This window comes from Rhinatrema bivittatum, chromosome 2 (genome assembly GCF_901001135.1).
Source record: "Rhinatrema bivittatum chromosome 2, aRhiBiv1.1, whole genome shotgun sequence".
Lineage (NCBI taxonomy): Eukaryota > Metazoa > Chordata > Amphibia > Gymnophiona > Rhinatrematidae > Rhinatrema > Rhinatrema bivittatum.
In genome coordinates this window covers 539,950,852-539,973,032 of record NC_042616.1, presented here as the reverse complement: position 1 = coordinate 539,973,032, position 22,181 = coordinate 539,950,852, and positions in this window count along the sequence as shown.

Sequence of the window (22,181 nt, the reverse complement as noted above, 5' to 3'; positions counted from 1 at the left end):
GGGAACTCGCTTTCACCCTCCCCTCACCTTCCCCTCCCTTCCTCTATCTAACCCACCCCCCCCCCGGCCCTATCTAGACCCCCCCCCCCTACCTTTGTCGGGGGATTTACGCCTCCCGGAGGGAGAAGTAAATCCCCGCGCGCCAGTGGGCCTCTAGCGCGCCGAGATGGGACCTGGGGGCGGTTCCGGAGGGCGCGGCCACGCCCCCGGACCGCCCCGGGCCAAAACCACGCCCCCGGGCCCGCCCCCAAAATGCCACGTCCCGCCCCCAAAACGCCGCACCGATCCAACACGCCCCCGACATGCCCCCCTCGAAAAACCCCGGGACTTACGCGAGTCCCGGGGCTCTGCACGCGCCGGTAGGCCTATGGAACATAGGCGCACCGGCGCGCAAGGCCCTGCTCGCGTAAATCCGGGCGGATTTATGCGAGCAGGGCTCTTAAAATCCACCCCTTAGTTTGCACTAATCACTGTTAGTGCATTTGTAAATTAACATGCTATTTACTAAGCCCTTAACAGGGCAAAATGTTGCTTATTTAGCACATATAAAAGCATGCTAAACTTTTATGCAACCTCATCTGCAAATCATTAAAATACATTACATTACATTTTATTTGATTACACACTTTTCCAACACATGTTCAGAGTAACATACAACATACTCAAATATATACATACTATAACAATAATAGATATTCACTATACTATAACTAATACTGTAAATAGCCTGATGTATACCATAATTAGTAGAAGAAAATTAGAACAAAAGAACTGATTAAGTTATGGTAGCAACTGTAAACCAGTGAAAAAAAGTCATACATTTCAGAACTTACAAAAATGCCAAAATAAAAGAAATGTTCATAATCAATTATTTTGGCTAAGTGAAAAATCATTTATGCATGGTTATTTCAGGAGGATGACATTTTCATGGCCAAATTAATATCCATGTTAAACAAGTGATCAACAGATTTGATGTTGCTTATTGTAGAGCATACAAATGATCAATTATTGATACTAACAACAAAATTGAAGAATTTGCTACACATTTCAAAGAAATTTTTTCTCTAGAAAATTTTCAAAATATGGTTGATGAACATAAGAAAATGCAAGATGACTTTAAAATCTCATTGAAGCAATTAAATATAAAAAAAAATTTAAAAAATGGATGAAAATGACTATGTTTTCAATAATGTTTTGTCATTGGCTTAGTACAAATAGACATACAGAAAAAATCAATAAAATGAGTTACGTTTGAGTATTCAAATGGAGATGATTCTAGTGGCTCAGATGAGTCTGACCCTGGCCATTTTAAACCATATACACATGGAATTACCTCCTTTTTAACGAGCAACAAAAGAGGCAGATGGCAATGGCAATCATACCAATCAGCACAAGGATCTAATATCCCAAGCTTATGCAAAATGAGACAGTCCTCAGAGCAGATCAAGGACATGGCAGGATCTGCAGTAATTAATTTATCAAAATTTCCATTAACTTCAGCACTAGAAAAAGTTCTTAATTTTTTACTTTCTAAGAAACATGAGCTATTTGAAGCCCAGGGGCCAGATTTTCAAAGGGGTATGCGCGTAAGATACGCACGTACCCCCTGAAAACATGCCCGAAGTTCCCCCTATGCGCACCGAGCCTATGTTCAGTAGGCTCGGCGGCGTGCGCAAGCCCCTGGATGCGTGTAAGTCCCGGGGCTTTCCTGGGGGGGCATGTCGGGGGACGTGTCGTGGTGGCGCATCATTTGGGGGTGGGGCCACGGACACGGTTCCGGCCCAGGGGCATTTCGGGGGTGTGGCTGAGGCTTCCGAAATGGCTCCCGGGCCTGAGAATCGCGTGCCGGTGGCCGGCCTGGCGCTCGCAAGTTACGCCTGCCTCGGGCAGGTGTAACTTGTGCAACAAAGGTAAGGGGGGGTTCGGTAGGGCTGGGGGGTGGGTTAGGTAGGGGAAGGGAGGGGAAGGTGTGGGGGGGTGGAAGGAAAGTTCCCTCCGAGGCCGCTCAGATTTCGGAGCAGCCTCGGAGGGAACGGAGGAAGGCTGCGCGGCTCAGCACGCGCAGGCTGCCAATTTTGCACAGCCTTGCACGCGCCGATCCCGGATTTTAACAGATACATGCGGCTACGTGCGTATCTATTAAAATCCCGCGTACTCTTGTTTGCGCCTGGTGCGCGAACAACAGTACTCGTGTGCGCAAATTTGTAAAATCTACCCCTAGGTTTCTATATATCCATTTATCAGAAAATTACAGGTTAAACTTTATTATTTTCTCCAAGGAGTTTTGGATGATGGAATATCAATAGTTTGTGTAAAATCCAAGTGGGTTCCTCCTGGACTGATGGATCCATAAATAACTTCATTTAAAGATCTTGTATTAAAAGACATTGCAACCATGGAAAATTGTCAACTAAAACTTATTTCAGTTTGTCATCTGAATTGTCCCAAGTGCTGAAAAGTCTGGCAGCTGATGTCAGAATTATCATTAAGCCAGCAGATAAGGGAGGCAGCATAGTCATTCAAGATTGAACAACCTAAATATCAGTTTATCTAGGCATGTTTCAGGCATTAATTTTTATGTACATGTTGATACAGATCCTACATCAAATTTGAAAACAATCATTAAAGATTTACTTTCAATTGAAAAGGCTTCATTCCTTACATCAAAAGAGAGACAATTTCTTTGCAGGATACCAAAAATACAAAAATCTCTGATAAACCTACCACTGTGTCTGACAGTTTCAAGTAATGGTTCAATTTTGGAACCATTAGCTTTTTTTCTTGATAAGTTTTGCAACCATTTGTCAAGAAAATGAAATCATATATTTAAGACACTACTCATATGTTGAACAAATTACAAACTGTATCAACTAGTTCTACACATACTATTTTAGTATCAATGGATGTAGTTTCTCCTTACACTGTGTCACATTTACTATTTTTCAAACCATTGAATCTATATTTTTGGAATTACAAAAGATGCATCATTTTCCTTCTACTTTTCTTTGAGATATTGCTATTTGGTGTCGAAGAAACAATTATTTAAATTTAATGGGGAATTTTTTATTCAAACCCATGAGATTGCCATGTGATCATCCATGGCACCCTCCATAGCTAATCTGGTTATGGACTTTCTGGAAGAGAAATATATTTATACATCAACAGTTTTACAAATATTTTCTTTTGGGCTAGGTAGAGTGATGACCTTTATTTATTTATAGCATTCAATTGAGCAAGAATTTGATGTCTTTTTTGGTTGGTTAAACACTACAGATCCTTTTCATTTATTTACAATTCATTCATATTTACATCAAATTTGTTTTTTGGACATTAATATTTTTAAGGAGAACAATGGCTTGATCACATCTGTTTATCGCAAGGAGATACATCTTAACAATCTTTTGAGGTACCATAGTTTTAATCTAAGAGCTTTTCAGAATTCATTGCATCTGTTCATCAATAAGTAAATTTAAATTTCAGGCATATCATTTAGCCCTACATTTTTTTGAAAGAAGTTATCCTTTATCTGTTATCAAAGTGGATTATTATAGAGCTCTTTACTCACATCATTCATTACTCTTAGAATATCATGACAAGAAAATTGTAACACAAAAGGTTTGTGTCTTACAACATTCTGATAGCAGCATCAATTGCCCAAAGTATTTGACGTCATTGGCATGTTCATCAATTTCATCCGATCTTTTCAGAAGGCAAGAAGCCTCTTTTTCTTTTAAAAGGGAATTAAATATGAAAAATGAGGTAGTACATGGTGCCTTAACTACAGTTTCCACTTTTTCAGGATCATCATATCAAAGGGGTAATCATCCATGTGGGAGTTGTGATATGTGCCCCAAAACTCTTCAAGGAACTTTTTGGCAAGATCCAGTTTCATTGGTAATTTTTCAAAGGCAAACATATTCTGATTGCAATTCACTTAGAGGTAGATCTTTAATAGGTACACGCGTAGGGGGTTAGGGCCCACTTTCACATTCAACATGAGACGTACGAACAGAACAGTGGTCTCTTGTGAAGATTTGCTGGCCTTCGGAGTGAGGAAACTCACTCCAAGATGAGATTTGTGCAATGTTCTCTCAACCTAGCTTGTTGTTACCCAGGTAGAGAGTCCATCAAGCTAGGTTGAGAGAACATTGCACAAATCTCATCTTGGAGTGAGTTTCCTCACTCCGTAGGTCATCAAATCCCCCAAGAACCTATCAAAACCTTTTTTAAACACAGCTATACTAACTGCACTAACCATATCCTCTGGCAACAAATTCCAGAGTTTAATTGTGCGTTGAGTAAAAAAGAACTTTCTCCGATTAGTTTTAAATGTGCCCCATGTTAACTTCATGGAGTGCCCCCTAGTCTTTCTATTATCCGAAAGAGTAAATAACCGATTCACATCTACCCGTTCTAGACCTCTCATAATTTTAAACATCTCTATCATATCCCCCCTCAGCCGTCTCTTCTCCAAGCTGAAAAGTCCTAACCTCTTTAGTCTTTCCTCATAGGGGAGCTGTTCCATTCCCCTTATCATTTTGGTAGCCCTTCTCTGTACCTTCTCCATCGCAATTATATCTTTTTTGAGATGCGGCGACCAGAATTGTACACAGTATTCAAGGTGCGGTCTCACCAGGGAGCGATACAGAGACATTATGACATTTTCCGTTTTATTCACCATTCCCTTTCTAATAATTCCCAACATTCTGTTTGCTTTTTTGACTGCCGCAGCACACTGAACTGACGATTTCAATGTGTTATCCACTATGACGCCTAGATCTCTTTCTTGGGTTGTAGCACCTAATATGGAACCCAACATTGTGTAATTATAGCATGGGTTATTTTTCCCTATATGCATCACCTTGCACTTATCCACATTAAATTTCATCTGCCATTTGGATGCCCAATTTTCCAGTCTCACAAGGTCTTCCTGCAATTTATCACAATCTGCTTGTGATTTAACTACTCTGAACAATTTTGTATCATCTGCAAATTTGATTATCTCACTCGTCGTATTTCTTTCCAGATCATTTATAAATATATTGAAAAGTAAGGGTCCCAATACAAATCCCTGAGGCACTCCACTGTCCACTCCCTTCCACTGAGAAAACTGTCCATTTAATCCTACTCTCTGTTTCCTGTCTTTTAGCCAGTTTGCAATCCACGAAAGGACATCGCCACCTATCCCATGACTTTTTACTTTTCCTAGAATCCTCTCATGAGGAACTTTGTCAAATGCCTTCTGAAAAGTATACTACACCTACCGGTTCACCTTTATCCACATGTTTATTAACTCCTTCAAAAAAGTGAAGCAGATTTGTGAGGCAAGACTTGCCTTGGGTAAAGCCATGCTGACTTTGTTCCATTAAACCATGTCTTTCTATGTGTTCTGTGATTTTGATGTTTAGAACACTTTCCACTATTTTTCCTGGCACTGAAGTCAGGCTAACCGGTCTGTAGTTTCCCGGATTGCCCCTGAAAAATATGATTGATCAGATACACAATATTAAGAGGAAAAATACCCAGACGCCTCTGCTGTACTGTGGCCTGTCAGAGGTGAATGAACTCTGAGAGACTTTCTGACTATCACAGATTCGAAGGATGTAGAAGATTTAGGAAACTTGTAAGCTCTGCACAGCATATAATTAAAGGCCAGAAAGGCTTCAATGACAATATCTGCACCACAATACAGGGAAACTTGTTTTGCAGGAACCCAGCATGCAGGCTTTTGTCTTACAAATGCATAATCTCAACGGACAGAAACCAGTTGAAAAGAAGATCCTGTGAGGTGACAGTTTTAAGTAAATCCTGGTGCCAACCGACGGAATTCAAGCCTAACTCCTATTGAAGCCACAGACTTGCGATTTGTTTACACAACAAAGAATATCAAAAGAAGAACAGAAGAATACAGTGCATCAAAGCCAGGGTGATACAGGAACTTTTATCATGGAAGGGTGGTTTCAGGAAAGACTAGTAAATGAATGATTTTTACAACTGAATGGAGGATGTCCTCACAAGCATTTCCTATACATGATAGATTGTCATGACAACAGCATAATGTATCTTTGTAAAGAAGTCTTTGGGCAGTCACGTCATTCATTCTGGAAGCTTCGGGAGTGTTGTATTTTGATTATATAAGTCAGGGCATGTCAAATATTCACGGAGATGCTAGTTATTACTGATAGAGGGCATTTATATCGCATCTCCCAGGAACACTTGTCTTGGACTCTCTTTTAAACAGCTGAATAAATTATATTTTAAAACCTCTTGCTGAGTAAGAAGTGTTCTTGTTGCCCTGGCTTTGAGTCCAGAAATTATACACCCCTGGAGCACTTTTTAAATATTGGGGTTACATTTGCTATCCTCCAGTCTTCAGGTTCAATGGATGATTTTAATGATAGGTTACTAATTTTTACTAATAGGTCTGAAATTTCATTTTTTAGTTCCTTCAGAACTCTGGGGTATATACCATCTGGTCCAGGTGATTTACTACTCTTCGGTTTGTCAATCAGGCCTACCACATCTTCTAGGTTCACCGTGATTTGATTCAGTCCATCTGAATCATTACCCATGAAAACCTTCTCCATTACCGGTACCTCCCCAACATCCTCTTCAGTAAACACCGAAGCAAAGAAATCATTTAATCTTTCCGCGATGGCCTTATCTTTTCTAAGTGCCCCTTTAACCCCTCGATCATCTAACGGTCCAACTGACTCCCTCACAGGCTTTCTGCTTCAGATATATTTTAAAAAGTTTTTACTGTGAGTTTTTGCCTCTACAGCCAACTTTTTTTCAAATTCTTTCTTAGCCTGTCTTATCAATGTCTTACATTTAACTTGACAATGTTTATGCTTTATCCTATTTTCTTCTGTTGGTTCCTTCTTCTAATTTTTGAATGATTAGACGTGGTCCTGCTATGCTCTGTTTCCTAGTATGTTTCCCTGCTTAATATCTCTGGTTCTGAAGAGGAAAGGCAAACTTCAGGTTTACCCCATCAAACCCTCTCCTTTACCTGGTCAGCAGTCGATTTTGCCGTTCATGTCTAGTCTGGACCCTGGGTCTCTCGATGGTGAGGTCCCCACTGCTGCTCTTGGGGGAGGGAAGTGTCGGCACTGCATAGGGATGAGGTTTCTCTGGCTAAACTCTTCCTCAAGCACATTTTCCACCTTCATGGGCTACCCAATGAGATCATCTCGGACCAAGGTCCGCAGTTTGCCACCATAACTTATTGTAATGTTTTTAATTTATTATGTATGTAAGTAATCATGTTCACCGCCTAGACGGATAGTTTTCCTACCCATTGTGCGGTATATAAAACTTTTAAATAAAAATAAATAAAAAATAAAAAGTATTGGAAATCCTTGTACAAGAAATTTAAAATCACTCTGAATCTGACTTCAGCTTATCACCCCCAGGCGAATGGCCAAGCAGAGAGAACAAATAGATCCTTAAAACTCTTCTTACATTCTTCCATTAATGACCAGCAGGATGACTGGGCTGATCTATTACCCTGGGCTGAGTTATCCCACAACACTCATGTCGCCTCCGCCACAGATGTGTCAACCTTCTCCGTGGTGTTCGGTCACCAGCCACGCCTGCCTCTGCCAATACTGCTCTCTGTGCCTTCTCCTGCTGCCCAGTCAATGGCCCAGACGATAAGACATCTATGGAACCAAGTTAAAGAAAGGCTGGGCCAGGCCACCGAGCAAGCTAAGTGCTCTACCAATGCTCATCGTTGTTCCGCACCCTTGTTCTGGTCAGGCCAGAAGGTCTGGCTAAGCACCAAGCACATCAGTCTGGGACTCCCTTCTCAGCGACTCGCCCCCAGGTTTATTGGACTGTTTCCTATAAGTTGATGCATTGGTGCTTTAACCTATCAACTAGGACTCCCTGCATCCATGGGCATCCACAACACCTTCCACGTCACCCTGCTAAAGCCTCTGGTGTTGTCGTGGTCCTCTCGTAGGGCTCCCACTCCCACTCAACTTGAGGCTGAACCTGAGGACGTGTTTCAAGTCAAAGAAGTCTTGGACATCCGCCGATTCAGAGGCCATTGGGAGTACCTCCTGTCTGGGAGGGCTTCGGACCGGAGGAGAACTCCTGGGAGCCCTCCCGTCACATCTACGACAAGAATCTCCTCACAGAATTCCACCGCCTCCATCCTGAAAAACCTAAGTTGGTAAGGGGGAGGCCTAGAAGGGGGGTACTGTGTGCTTCCTGGCCACGTTGGCTCCCCAGCCGGGCCTGCTTACCTGGCGCGACACTCTACTAGCACTGCCTCGAGCTCCTGCTCTGTCCAACCCCAACCACGTCTTCCACGGGCGTCCTCGGCTCCCCCACAGCCTTCGGCATCACAGTTCTCCTCATGCCGGGGCTCAGCGTCCTCCTCGGCCCTGTCCCCTAGTGCATGCATGTGGAGCTCTCCTCACGTTAAAGGGCCAAGCATGGGAAAACCTCGGGTGGCGCCCGAGTCTGATGTCACTTGAGCAGGGTATTTAAACAGCAGCTCTAGCCCTAGCTCATTGCCTTGGCAATCGGGTCATACACTCAGGTGTCTATAGTTTGCCTCCGTGAGTTCCAGTGTCTTGCTCCTGTGTCTCCTGTTCCAGTCTTCAGTTCCAGCATCTCCTGTTCCAGCATCTACTGTGTCTCCTATTCCAGCGTCTCCTGCTACTTTGTCTCTCCATTCCTGATAGTACCCTTCGGACTGATTTCACGGTACTGACCTTTGCCTGTTCTTCGACTACTCTCTTGATTGCTGCCTGGAATTCCGACTACCCTTGACTGCCACTTGAACTTGACCTTCTTCTTGACCTGACTATGCCCGGATTGACCACTGTTACCGACCCTGTCTGGCTGACCATTCTAAATGTATACTCTGGTCTTGTTCCTCGCCATACACTCGGACACTCTTGGCTTCCTGCGACCTCTGGACTTCCCTGTCTGAACACTGACCGCGCACCCTTGTTTGTGGTGGGCACTCTTCTGAACTTTCTCTCTCAGAGACCCTGCGAGACCCACCTAAGACCAGGCGGCCCGGGTAACCAAGGGCTCAACCTGAGGGAACCCCAGGTTGCTATTGGTGAAGCTCCAGCTAGCTGTCTCCTCGTGTGCTCCGCCTCCTGGTGGCAGGCACTCTCCAGGTCCGATCAGAGGGCCGTACCAATCCTGCACCAGGTTAATAGTCCGCTCCCAGAGCAACAATTATGCTCTATAATGTTTTATAGTGTCCTATATTTAAATAACCAGGATTCATCTCGCTAGTGTCTTTCATTATCTGATTTGTTAATTTCGCCAGTATCTCCCTTATTTTTCCCTGCTTCCCTTTTCTTACTTTTTGTTCTCTCTTTTTTCTCTGAGGATATCAATTCTGATTATATTGCAGTTCTTTTTTTTTATTTTGCTTATTGTAATTAGTAATTCTGTTTTGCTACCATGACAAAGTCTTGCTTTGCTGTGTAAATATAAAATTCACAAATAAAAAGCTTAAAAAAGTCATAAAAAGAAGCTGGAAATGAAAGAGTAGAGCCTCCAGCCTAGAAGCCAAGCTTGATATGCCTGCTCAGGGCTGCTCTGCTCAGCTTTGCCTTTTTCTGCTTGCAACCTGCTGAATAACCCATGCATCTCGCACATGCCTTTGCAGTCCAAATTAGCAAACATTCCTGCCTCTACCCTGCTACAATTTAGAGAGCCCTGGGATTAATGTCCTGGGACACTGGTAATTTGTTAACCTATCACTTGTTAGCTGGCTGCCCTTGCATTCCAGACAAGACCACTGAGCAGACCCTTTGAGATGTGTGACCTGGACTGCATTAGAAAGTGAGGGAGCCTGAGACTGTCCAGACACATCCAGACATCTCACTTCTGAAGTATGTAAAATTAGCTGGTTAATTGATTTATGTTTCACCTTTCAGGCACTTCAAAACAAATTACATCCAGGTACTGTAGGCATTTCCCTATACTCAGAGGGCTTACAATCTAAGGGGATCATTTACTATGGTGCAGTATGGCTTAATCATGTGGTATTTTGTTGATAGCTTGCGTTAGTCACAGTTATTATGAGTTATTTGCCGTTACCATGCAATATTTGAAATATTTTGTGAAAATTATTTTCACTAATGTGCATGCAAACATACAGTCTCATGCAAGTCATACAAATTAGGGCCAACTTCAATTTCTTATATTAAAATAACATGATTTTTTGGACTAAATATCACAAAAAGAAATTTAAAAATAGCTATAGTTTTGAGTTGTATTGTATTTAGAGAAAATATCATGCAAAACAGCCACATTTGTACATTGTTTTTTTTCAGTCTTCAGCAGGGACACCTGCAGCTATTAAAAAAAAACAAAACAAATGGGCCAAGTTTCTAGGAACCATAATATTAGGCCAGCTCATAGTTATATTGGCATACTGGGTGGTTCGGGCAGCAAATCAGCAGCGTCAAGAGGGAAGGGAGACAGAGATGCCATCTAGGGAAGTCCCAGCACTTAGGAGAGAGCTGCAACAGGTACAGGTGGTCAGCACTGCAGGACCAACATCTAGGATCACCACACCGGAGATCACACAGGGCTCTCAAGGTGCAAATCTTTCATCCTTGCACCACATTACTGGGTCTTCCAGAGGAGGAAGTGATCACGAGGTGCCACTTGTGCTCTAAGGCCATTAATAGCTTTATGTGAAGACTTCAGAGCAGACCTTGATCTGTCACTGAGGGATCCTGTGCCATACCCAGCCTTGTGAAACTATTGGCTTCAGGTTTCTTCCAAACAATTGTCGGTGGTAGGGGGCATGTCACAAGCATCTTTTTTTCTAGGTGTCTGCACCAGGTACATAGCCACATTCATCTTTACATCAGATTCCCTACTGAGAGTCATGAATTGCTGGCCCTGAAAAGGGATTTCTATGCAACAGTGAAGTTCCTCCATGCTCTGGGAGAAATAGACTGCATCCACATAGCCCTTATCCCACCCCGTCAGAGGGAAGGAGTCCTACCGCAACCGTAAGCTCTTCCACTCCCTAAATGTGCAAGTGGTATGTGATTCACAAATGTGCTTCTTCAATGTTGTGCCTACACATGATGCCTATATCCTTCGACAATCAGGACTTTTTGTGCAGTTTGAAAACAGTAAGTATGGCCAGGGCTAGCAAATTGGTAAGACCATTGTTTCATTTCCAATTTTCTTTCTATGTCTTTCATGCATATGCCAAGCAGGTATCTATCTGCCTTGTAAGTGTGCATATCTCCACCTTTTTTTCCTCTAGAAGCATCATCTATACATACCCATCAGTGCAAGGCCTTGTCATATTGCTTATATGATGGTGAGCAGAGGCATTCTAAGGAGGCTCTAGAATCAGGCTTCCACCACTGATGGCACACATTCTTCCATGATCTAGGATTATCCCTTACAGGCTGAAAAAAAATCTAGTGTAAGAAAAAAGAAAGGCCATTGTGCCAGATGCACTATTAGTTCGAATTAAGAGCCTGGTAAGCTCTACAGAGATGGGACAAACAAGGAATATGCAAATAGTCTGAGCAGATTGTGCATTTGTTCTTATTACAAATAGTTTGATACTATTTTATTATATGTTGGCATTACTACGTGTTACATATACACAGTCCACACATCTTTTACTCTGCTGTACTTGATGCTACATGTGAGGTTTACATTTCACTAACACTTTCTAGTATTAATATTTAAGGCTCTGTCTTTTACCAGGTATGCATGTGACAGACCACCATAGATGTGTTTGTGTATACCTCATCTCTTTGTCATTACACACAGCATGCAGGTACATTTGGTAAAGGTTATGGTAAGAGATGCATCCCGTCCCCAAAATCGGCTCATTGAAACACTGTTCGAGACAGAGCCCTTTCATTAGCAGGTCCTAAAATATAGAATACTAGGGATGTGAATCGTTTTAGGACGATTAAAATTATCGTCCGATAATTTTAATATCGTCTTAAACCGTTATGGAACACAATACAATAGAGATTCTAACGATTTATCGTTATAAATCGTTAGAATCGTGAGCCGGCACACTAAAACCCCCTAAAACCCACCCCCGACCCTTTAAATTAAATCCCCCACCCCCCCCAACCCCCCCCCCCCCAATGACTTAAATAACCTGCGGGTCCAGCGGCGGTCCGGAACGGCAGCGGTCCGGAACGGGCTCCTGCTCCTCAATCTTGTTGTCTTCAGCCGGCGCCATTTTCCAAAATGGCGGCGAAAAATGGCGGCGGCCATAGACGAACACGATTGGACGGCAGGAGGTCCTTCTGGACCCCCGCTGGACTTTTGGCAAGTCTCGTGGGGGTCAGGAGGCCCCCCACAAGCTGGCCAAAAGTTCCTGGAGGTCCAGCGGGGGTCAGGGAGCGATTTCCCACCGCGAATCATTTTCGTACGGAAAATGGCGCCGGCCATACGTGTATGGCCGGCGCCATTTTCCGTACGGAAAATGGCGCCGGCAGGAGATCGACTGCAGGAGGTCGTTCAGCGAGGGTTCCACGAATAGCCACGTTTTGAGTCTTTTCCTGAATGTGGGCAGGCAGGGTTCCTGTCTCAAATCTGGTGGGATGGAGTTCCACAGTGTTGGTCCTGCAGTGGAGAACGCCCTGTCTCTGGTGGTTATGTGCCGCATGGATTTGGAGTGTGGTACTTGTAAGGTTTCTCTATAGGACTCTCTGATTGGTCTGTTGGATGTAAATTTTTTGAGAGGAATTTGAAGGTTGAGCTGAGAGTGTTGGTGTATAGCTTTGAAAATAGTGGTTATGGACTTATATATGATTCTGTAGTGAATTGGTAGCCAGTGCAGGTCTTTGAGGATTGGTGTTATGTGGTCTCTTCTCCGTGTGTTAGTTAATATTCTCGCAGCCGTGTTTTGAACCATCTGAACGGGTTTCGTGTGAGATGAGGGGAGACCTAATAGCAAAGAGTTGCAGTAATCTAGTTTAGAAAATACTATTGATTGCAGAATAGTTCTGTAGTCATGAAAGTGGAAGAGAGGTCTTGTTCTTTTTAAGACTTGGAGTTTATAGAAGCAGTCCTTAGTAGTTTGATTTATGAATGCTTTTAGGTTTAACCTGTTATCAAAGATAGCTCCCAGGTTTCTTACTTGTGGAGTTTTGATATGACTATTCGATATGACTATTCGAACAAGCATTCACATAGTCAGGCTGTGCTACCTTGTTTTTGCTCTAGTTATTTTATTTTTCATTTATTTTATTTTGTTTTAACCCAATTTATATTTTCTGTTTTTTATTTACTTTACCTATTATATTTATAATTTTAAGGGCAGTTTTAGAGTTTTATAGTTTTAGAGATATTTGATGTTAGAATTTATTTTAGTTAATTGATTTAACTGAGGGAAATTTTGCTTCATCAACATAAGAACATAAGAACATGCCATACTGGGTCAGACCAAGGGTCCATCAAGCCCAGCATCCTGTTTCCAACAGTGGCCAATCCAGGCCACAAGAACCTGGTAAGTACCCCAAAACTAAGTCTTTTCCATGTTACCGTTGCTTGTAATAGCAGTGGCTATTTTCTAAGTCAACTCAATTAATAGCAGGTAATGGACTTCTCCTCCAAGAACTTATCCAATCCTTTTTTAAACACAGCTATACTAACTGCACTAACCACATCCTCTGGCAACAAATTCCAGAGTTTAATTGTGCGTTGAGTGAAAAAGAACTTTCCCCGATTAGTTTTAAATGTGCCACAAGCTAACTTCATGGAGTGCCACCTAGTCTTTCTATTATCTAAAAGACTAAATAACAGATTCACATCTACCCATTCTAGACCTCTCATGATTTTAAACACCTCTATCATATCCCCCCTCAGCCGTCTCTTTTCCAAGCTGAAAAGACCTAACCTCTTTAGTCTTTCCTCACAGGGGAGCTGTTCCATTCCCCTTATTATTTTGGTTGCCCTTCTCTGTACCTTCTCCATCGCAATTATATTGTTTTTGAGATGCGGTGACCAGAATTGTACACAGTATTCAAGGTATGGTCTCACCAGGGAGCGATGCAGAGGCATTATGACATTTTCCGTTTTATTAACCATTCCCTTTCTAATATTTCCCAACATTCTATTTGCTTTTTTGTCTTCCGCAGCACACTAGGGGTGTGCATTCGTATTGAACATAAATGTAAAACGCTACTTTTTTTTTTTTTTAACTTAAAAAAGTGATGAGACATAACGATCGGATTTCCAACTTATTCAACATAGCTATGTTGAATAAGTTGGAAATCGCGATTGTTGATCCAAAATAAAAATTTAAACCCCTCACCTTCCTTAATCCCCCCCCAAAGACTTACCACAACTCCCTGGTGATCCAGCGAGGAGTGAGGACGCCATTTCTGACCAACTTTGCAAGGAGCACGTGACGTCGGCGCCACGTCAAAGTGACGCGGCGTCACGTGATTCCCCGCGGGTTCGCGCCGGAACGCTCGTTCGGCTCAAAAGGAACTTTTGGCCAGCTTGGGGGGGGTCAGGAGGCCGTCAGGATGCCGTCGGAGTGAGGACATGAGTGTCCTCACTCCGACGGCCAGCAAATCTTCACTAGAGACCACTGTTCTTTCCGTATGTCTCATGTTGAATGTGAAAGTGGCCCCCAACCCCCTACGCTCATACCTAATCCCCACATCGAGTTACTAGGTGGCCCTCCCATAGGGATACCAATACCTGTCTAGGGCATAGGCACTATAGGAAGTCTCTCTCTCTCTCTCTCTCTCTCATACTGAAATAGGCTGTCTGGGAATATCATGAACTGCGATAACCTTTTACTGGCCTGTAGCGCACAACGTATCGCGAATGACAGGGTTGTAGCTATTGGCCGCGTTAGGAGCCGCGCTACCACTGCGGCCGTTTCGCTGCACACGATAACTTTACATAAACTCCACCCCCTGAATACTAAATTAAGAATTTGCATTCGCAAATCGCGTTAACGGCTGTTAGCGCGATTTGCAAATTTATCTCCTGCGGTAACTCCTTAGAAAATGACCCCCATAGTCTCTCTCAATCTCACAAGGTCCTTCTGCAATTCTTCACAATCCACTGCTGTTTTAACAATTTTGAATAATTTTGTATCATCTACTAATCTGAACACTTCATTCGTTGCTCCCTTTTCCAAACAACACTGACCCCAGTACAGATCCCTGGACAACTCCACTATTTATCTTTGTCTTTTCGGAAAACTGACCATTTAGTCCTGCTCTCTGTTTCCTCTCTTTCAAACAGTTAGTTACCAATCCACGATAAAGACATCACCTCCTATCCCAAACCTTTACCTATTCAGATAAAATATTTCTAGATATGCAGCAAGTTTTTGTAATTTTGTGTCTGCAGAATTCCTGGGATTTCAGATATTTGATTTACTGGAGGTAGGAATTAACTCAAGCTCTGAACAGGGATCAGTCCCTTCACTGACAGCCAGGGCTTAATTTGTAGACAAAAAGGAAGTTGAACTGTGGGGTAGAGATGGGGGCCAAAGCCAAGTGAGACGTGGGTGGAGGGATCAGGTGTGAATTCTCTCTCCCCTGAACACCCACACTCACACATAATGTGAAACACATCCAGTGGCAACAGGAGCAGTGAGGCTGACAGGCATTGACTTCCTGTCACTTCTGCCTTTCTCTCTCATGGCCTCAACTGCACAAAAAATCAAGGCCATCTGCCTTCTCCCTTTTCAGAGTAAGCAGCTCCAGCACTCTCTGCTCGCCTTCCTCCCGGGCTGGGGGGAGGGGGGGGGAGAGCCAGAAATGATCTGTGCCGGCACCGGCTCTGCGGGGAGCTGGGAGCTGGAACTGAGTTACATCACCAGCTCTGCTCCGCTTCTGCAGGAGAAAAAGAACTCATTTCCACAATCAGCTCTACCCTGCCTCCTTGGGTCCCGGGAAAAAAAAAAGGTGGAAGGTAGCCATTCTGGATTGTCCTGTCAGAAAGTAAGCCCTAGGTAACAGACACAAAAAGGGGCTGAATTTTCACAAGTATGAAACTTGTCAGCTGTAGTGCTAATCAAGGTCAGGGTAGAAGCCTTGATGACTGGCAATAGCGCTCATAAGTTTTAAACTTGTGAAAATTCAACCACTATTTTGAGCTTTCTCTGCAGAGTCTGTATAGAACAGGAGAGGAGAGGGGAACAGGAGGTAGGGGCTGGTTTAGGAAGCAGAGTGGCTTTTGTCTGCTCCGGGGTGGCTCCCCTCCTCTTGCCTGCAGGCTGCCTGGAATTGGATGGGAGGGACTAAAGCAGCCATACCCCTGCTGTTCTGCCTTTTAAGAAATTAAGCCCTGCTGACAGCTGTCAGTGAGGGGATCAATCAGTGACAAGTGAAGTGAATAAATAAACGTTACTGTAAATGCATGTGTAGCTGACAGCTGTATCATCACGTATTGTTCAGGGCAGCTGAAGAAGGAAGGAGCCTCTCCCTCTTCCTGCTGACTTGCATAAATAGTTTTGGGGTCTAGCAGGTGGTGCGGAGGTTGGATTTGGGGACTGGGAGGGGAGTACCTCAGTCAGCTGTATTATTTTATTTATGGGAATCAACATGCAGGAAGCTCGCAGCCAGCTATAATATTGTATTTATGGATTTTGGGATGGGGGGGAGGGTGGCTTTCGGCCATTCTATGATATTGGCATTATGGGGATGGGCTGGGGGAAACCCTTGGTGGCTAGCTAAAACATTGTCTTCATGGGGATCAGTGAGAGGGGAAGCCTTCAGCTAGATACAAAATTGTATTTATGGAGATTGGGGGGAGGTGTTGAGAAAATGTGGCCAGTAACAATATTGTCTTTGCAGGGTTGGAGGGGGGATCACTTACCCTGTACTATCTTTTATAAGATTAGGATCAGCACGAAATGGCTCTGCTGCTGGTGGGGGGCTAACGTTTTTTTTTAATTTTTATTTTAAGTATATTCAGTAAACCGGTGAACAGAAAAGTTACCTAGCTACCATTATCTGGATAGATTTAGCCAAGTATATTCAGTAGGAGATTGTCCAGCTGAATATTTGGCTAATGTTAGGCGGGTAACCTGTGCTTTTCCTTTGTATGCAGCCGAAGGCAGTGTTCGAAGCACGTGCATTTGTCACTCTCTCTTAGCAGAGAAATATTTCCTCACATTTCCTCTGAACATGACCTAAACTTTATATTAGGGACAAGTGTGGTTTTTGTTATATTAATTCATTTTTGTTGCATTGATTTTGGGAAGGTGTGGGTCGTTTTGTTTCTAATTTTGGGAGGCCAAATGTATTCAATGTATTTTTTAGTGCACACTATTTTTCAATAGCATACGTTAGTAACTGTTCATGAACTCCACCCCTACCTTCCCAAGTAAATGCAGCCAGGTAGCACAAACAAGCCCCCTAGGCTTGGCCTAACAACCTCCCATCCCTTAACTTGCCCCAGCTGGAGAGTCCAAATAGGACAGGGGCATTTTTTTTCCAGCCCTGCCGATGCTGTACTTCAGCATGTCACCGGCCTTACTTAGGTCTTCCATCATCATTTAGAAGTGTGGCCCCAGTGGGACAGGGGAAACTGGCGATCGCTCCGAAACCCATTTGGACCCCTCAGATGGAATAAATTATGGGGTGGAGGTGGTTTAGGGAATTACAAGTTGGTGTGGGTGGTGGGGGAATATTATGCCCAGCTCAGGGGCAGAGGGCTTCTTTGTTTTACTATTTTTGCACATGCAATCTGCGGGAGCAGAGAGAACTTTGCTTTTTGTAAATTAAACAAATTAAAAAAAATGAAAATATTTAATATGTTTTCATTTAGTTTAATTTACAAAACAAAAGAAAACAAAATTGGAAATGATGTTTTGACATTTTCTACTTCATTTCAAGTGAAAGTGCATCCTACTTTATATCATATCTCTATCACTGACGGATTTTTTCAGTTGAAGATTATATATTCTTGTATTTTTTGAAGTCTGCTAAATATATGAATGTTTCTATTATATTCCAGCTCTTTCCCTTTTATTATCTAAAGAATGCATTTTAAGTCCTTTAATAGGGATGTACAAGTTTCTTAAAAAAAAAAAAAAGTTTGCCTCCTGATCAAATCTGTAAACAATTCTGCAGTTTTGCTGAATTATTAGATGAGCTACTTTATTTGTAACAAAAGACATTTTGCAGAAAAATCTGCTTCAGAATTATAAAACATTTAAAAATTTGAAGAAATTCACAACCGTTTTAAAATCAGTTGATCTACTTCATATTTTGGTAGATAAGTTTTGATATTTCCACAAATCTACGTTAAAAGATCATGAATTTTGCAAGTGGAACCGAGTGAAATCCAAAACGTCCATTAGTTGATGGTAGACGTTATCTTAGTGCCCATGTATTGTTATCTTTTTATGCTTTTATTTTTATATGATTTATTACAATGGTGTTTATGTAGAATTATATTTTTTTAACCTGCATTGATGAAGTAAATACATGGTGGAAAATCAAATTAAATAAATGAAATGAAATTTGAATCAATTTGAAATCTATCTGGTCTTATTTTATTTTTTAATTGTTTACATATCTTTATTTATTAAATTTTGTGTTATGTTTGTGTTACAAGTACTTAAATTATCAGAGAATCAAATAATCCCCATACTTATTAGATTATATTTAAATTGCATTTTTCTGAGTACATTTTGACATATTCACTTACGTATTTTGAAGTATTTTACCTTTTTTTTTTCCACCAGAGAATGAAAAAAAGAAATGTCATGAAGCACATATGTGTTTCTGGATTTAAGGAGGTTAACTGTCAAAGGTGAAAGAAATCCAAGAAGTATAGTAGTTTATGATTAAAGGTAATTTTTTAAATAGGTTGGATAAAGACTTGTAAAAGAGCCAAAAGAGATCTTGCAGTTTTAATGTTAAGTGGCTTTTGTATTGGAAAAATGCCCAAGGGCCATGTCTAGCACGGTCACTTACAAATGACTGATGGGAGATCAATACAGCCAGAGTGGGGATGCAGCTTTGTCACTGGGATATGTAGTTAGTATGTGATTAGCCTTAAGTGGCATTGACTTAGATGTAGATGGGCAGTAAAGTGCTTAGTATCCACTGAGTGTGAAGGTTGCATGTATATAGTTGTAAATGAAACATAGGCGGTATATTTCTATCAAGCACTCATGAGGGCACAACACACCCAACTTTAGCATTGTAGAAGAAGATTAGCTCAACAATTAGTACAGGGAAGCTCACTTCCAACTGTATTAGCCAAATGTTCTTCTGTGACCCTGCATGATAGACATAAATCTAGCCTCATAATTTCTCAGCTTTACAATGATCTCACCCAAAAACAGTAAGGTCCATCCAGCAAAGGTTAAGATTTTTTTTTTCAGACAAGCATATACAGTGGTTTCAGTTTTATGTTTGTATTTAAGTATGCCACTGTTACATTTTCCTGCCATGTACCTTGCTTATATGTGCTCTTGTAAAACAATGAGTACCACAGAAGAAATACATGTTGCTGGTGATGGTTTTGATGGTTAAGATGATAATATGGATGATTTCTAAAGTCAATCAAAAGTTAAACTGGTTTCATGTTGGTAAATATATCTTCCTGTATATGTTTATGAATCCATTGTCTCTGGATTATAATCATATTCTTAATCATGGCAAACACCTTGCTATAGTAATGGCAAAGGAGTTACTTTCCAAACTAATTAAGTTCCCTTTGACACTTACTGATGATGTTTCAAAACAATTTGCAGTAACTAAGATAATTTGAAATCAAATGTTCTAGTATTTTCACCACAGGCATAAAATAGTAAAAGTATATAATACCTTTCAAAATATCTCCAAAGAATCCATGTTAGAAGCAAGAAGGAAAACGGAATTAAGGCATCCTTCTTTTTCTTTCTTAAGCAGGGGTAAAATATAAAGCATGTGTAACACTCATTGACTTCATCAGTATTGGTAAATTCCCCTACAAGTGGAACTATCAGTAAGGGGTGCAGTACTTATTCAGTGTACACTTGTGGCCATGGAGTCTCAGCCATACTGAGGGACACACATTCAATGTAAAAAAAAAAAATGTATAGACTTCTTATAGTCCATTAAGTGGTGGGATTTATCTCAGTCTTGCTAGGGCCCTGAAGTCCTAGCCTGGCAGACCTGGGAACAGGTGCTGGGCTTGCTTCAGGCCAGTAGCCTAACCAAACTTTCAGAGTGTTGCAGAACTCATGAAATAGCTACTTTCATTCTAGATGGAATCAACTGAAGTTCACACACAGTGGAGCCAGTAGTAGTTTGTGTCATGTTTTAGACAGTTATATACAGGTTATTAGGCATGATTAAATCCCATCCCAAAGAAACTCAGCCACACAGTCAGAACTGGAACAGTGAATTTATTTAATATTTTCCTAGCGTGCACTCTGGTGGCCCATGATCTTCTGCCATCAACTTTATTAACAGAGAGCCCCATATTCAAAAACAGCAGGATAAGTTAGACTCATCTGGCTAAGTTGTGCCATTAAATATCTAGCTATGGTCAGTCAGTGGGTATCACTTAAATGAGCATTATACATGCTGAACTACTAAACATCACATCTTCCCCTATTTTTTTGTGAATACTTTTACATACTAGAAAATAAATAAACATTTTTTAACAACCCTGGAGGTAATAGGTAGACTGTCATTTACCACCCACCGAAGCAGACAGGGATTATTCTGTCTCACCTATCTTCTTCTTGACTATAAATCCAATCTAATAACAGGTTTCACTATTCAGCCTGATCTGGTGATCCTTCAAGAAGCTTGATTGGTCTGGTACAGTCTTTTGGACTGATGCAGGATTTATTTTCTCAGTGATGAGCTGAATATATTGTACTGTATTATTGAATACAATCTAACGTTGTATTGTACCCTTGAATGTGATCTATTGTTTTACTTTTGTTCTACATCACTTAGTGAGATTTTTATCAATGAAGTAATTAACAAATGATTTTTAAATAAATAAATATGTTGTTAGTTAGTCCTGGTCAAAGTATCTTCTGGGGTATGGAGCAAGTAAGAACATTGTATGTCATGTTGCTCAGTAACCACATGGTATACTATCCCAAAATTTATCACCATCAATCTTGCGGCATACCCTGTCTCTTCGAATGAGAACTGGTAGATGTTTTGCTGAATGATGTCTATTGAAGAAAATTTCATAGCTGTTTTTAGCTTTTGATTCATTTGTTTCATGACAGTGAAATCTGGCCTTTGTGATGCAAGTGACAAAATTCATGTTGGAAGACTAGTGCAGAGGGTTTGGCCTGTTAAACGTTTAGCTGGACTCTCCCTCATAGCTTCTGTTAGCATACTGCAGTAGCTGAGAATGGAAATATAGGAATCTTTTTGATACAGGAACTTTTTTGCAGTGGCTATTGCCCATTCTTCTAGTTCATTTGCATGGGATAAACATGGGCTCATTGTCATATGGCAGACAATATACTAAGCTAAGAATTTGACTGGACTTTGAACTGTGGGCCATTGTTAATTACTAGGGATGTGAATCGTTTTTGAACGATTAAAATTATCGTTAGATAATTTTAAAATCGTCCAAAATCGTTAGAGTGCACGATACAATACAAAGGCCCCTGATTTATTGTCAGGGGCATTTGTATTGTATCGTTAAATAGGGCGCGGGAAAACCGGCACACCAAAAAAACCTAAAACCCACCCCGAACCTTTAAAACAAATCCCCCACCCTCCCGAACCCCCCCCCCAAATGTTTTAAATTACCTGGGGTCCAGTGGGGGGGGTCACGGCGCGATCTCCAGCTCTCTGGCCACAGCTGCGTTAAGAGAAATGGCGCCGGTGGCCCTTTGCCCTTATCATGTGACAGGGCAAAGGTAGCGCCGGTGCCATTTTAGGTTCCTGGCTCCCGACGTCACGTGTGCAGGAGATCGCTCCTGGACCCCCGCTGGACCCCTAGGGACTTTTGGCCAGCTTGGGGGGGCCTCCTAACCCCCACAAGACTTGCCAAAAGTCCAGCAGGGGTCCGGGAGCGACCTCCTATGTCATACGGGTGACGGTCGCCCGTATGACATAGTGAGGGCAAAGGTAGCGCCAGCGCCATTTTGAAGATTGGCAATACGGCCCGCGTGCAGGAGGTCGCTCCCGGACCCCCGCTGGACTTTTAGCAAGTCTTGTGGGGCTCAGGAGGCCCCCCCCAAGCTGGCCAAAGTC